Here is a 2,209-nt window from a genome sequence, read left to right on the forward strand (position 1 = left end):
ATTACAGCGAGTAAGGGGGGAAGAGGACGTGGATATTACAGCGAGTAAGGGGGGAAGAGGACGTGGATATTACAGCGAGTAAGGGGGGGAAGAGGACGTGGATATTACAGCGAGTAAGGGGGGAAGAGGACGTGGATATTACAGCGAGTAAGGGGGGGAAGAGGACGTGGATATTACAGCGAGTAAGGGGGGGAGAGGACGTGGATATTACAGCGAGTGGGGGTGGGGGGAAGAGGACGTGGATATTACAGCGAGTGGGGGTGGGGGGAAGAGGACGTGGATATTACAGCGAGTGGGGGGGAGAGGACGTGGATATTACAGCGAGTGGGGGGGGGGGAGAAGAGGACGTGGATATTACAGCGAGTGGGGGGGGGAAGAGGACGTGGATATTACAGCGAGTGGGGGGGGGGGGGGGAGGACGTGGATATTACAGCGAGTGGGGGGGAGAGGACGTGGATATTACAGCGAGTGGGGGGGAGAGGACGTGGATATTACAGCGAGTAAGGGGGGAAGAGGACGTGGATATTACAGCGAGTAAGGGGGGAAGAGGACGTGGATATTACAGCGAGTAAGGGGGGAAGAGGACGTGGATATTACAGCGAGTAAGGGGGGAAGAGGACGTGGATATTACAGCGAGTAAGGGGGGAAGAGGACGTGGATATTACAGCGAGTAAGGGGGGAAGAGGACGTGGATATTACAGCGAGTAAGGGGGGAGGGGACGTGGATATTACAGCGAGTAAGGGGGGAAGAGGACGTGGATATTACAGCGAGTGGGGGTGGGGGGAAGAGGACGTGGATATTACAGCGAGTGGGGGGGGGAGAGGGGAAAAGCGAGGAGGGGGAGGGGACGTGGATATTACAGCGAGTGGAGGGGGAGGGGACGTGGATATTACAGCAAGTGGGGGGGAGAGGACGTGGATATTACAGCAAGTGGGGAGGGCAGTGGGGGGAGAGGACGTGGATATTACAGCGAGTGGGGGGAGAGGACGTGGATATTACAGCGAGTGGGGGGGAGAGGACGTGGATATTACAGCAAGTGGGGGGGAGAGGACGTGGATATTACAGCAAGTGGGGGGGAGAGGACGTGGATATTACAGCAAGTGGGGGGGAGAGGACGTGGATATTACAGCGAGTGGGGGGGAGAGGACGTGGATATTACACTGGAGAGTCAGTGATCCGAAAAATGATCCGATCCGTGACTGAGCCGAGGAACGATCCGAACCGTGAGTTTTTGGATCCGCTGCACCCTACAAGATAGGGTCTGGAAGTTTGTTCTTAAGTTGAATTTGTATGCAAGTCAAAACAGGTACATTTCTTTTTTTTTTTAAATGCAACTCCAGCCAAAAAATTATTTTTACGTTTTTGAATAGCGTTGGGAAGGGATAGCACCCCAATGTTTGTTTTGCCATCTATGGCCCTGTTCTTTAGACTTCACCTCGAATTGTATTTTGTCATGGAAACAAGGATTGGGGATGAAGCTTCAGTGTAGACACCTTTTTCCAATGATAACTCTTACAGGAGTGAATTTCCTTCTTAGGGGAAAATTTACTCTCACTTGCTGCTGTCACCCTCCATTTGTAAGTATGAGTTTAATGTAAAGCGGATGTTTGTTTAAAAAAAAAATAATATATATTTTTTTTAATGCTGTAATTGTATCCAACAAGTACAGCATTAAACAGAGAAAGAGGCGGCACCCCTCCACCTTCAGGGTGAAATTGAAGGTTTATTTTATTAGCTTTTAGCCTGCATATCATCCCTACGCCATAGATTATGTAAGGATGACGTGATAGGGAGCCATTAGAGAAAAAAAAAAAAAAGTATATGTTGATGGGGGGGGGGGGGGGGGGGGGGAGGGGCTCTAAGGATTAACACAAAAACGTGTTGCTGAAGCTGGCCAGGCATTATATAAAACTTACTTTAGATTTACCTTCGTAGTACAAGGGACTTCCTGATTACATACAAACTGAAACTGTTTAACCTCATATTATATGGTTTTTGGTAAACCTAAAAGAAAATTATACAAGAAAATTGTATAATGTATGGCATTAGTCCTAAATATTCAAAGCACTGGCTCAGTCGGATTCTTAAAAAGCGAAACCGATCTGTAGATTAAAAAAAAAAAAAAAAAGACTCTCACCTGCATATCTATAAGTAATAAAAACCAGACACAACATCTATACAAAAAAAAACACTTTATATAAAATAAAA

Source organism: Lithobates pipiens, unplaced genomic scaffold, assembly GCF_037356315.1.
Source record: "Lithobates pipiens isolate NorthernLeopardFrog02 unplaced genomic scaffold, aLitPip1_a1.2 Scaffold_22, whole genome shotgun sequence".
Taxonomy (NCBI): Eukaryota; Metazoa; Chordata; class Amphibia; order Anura; family Ranidae; genus Lithobates; species Lithobates pipiens.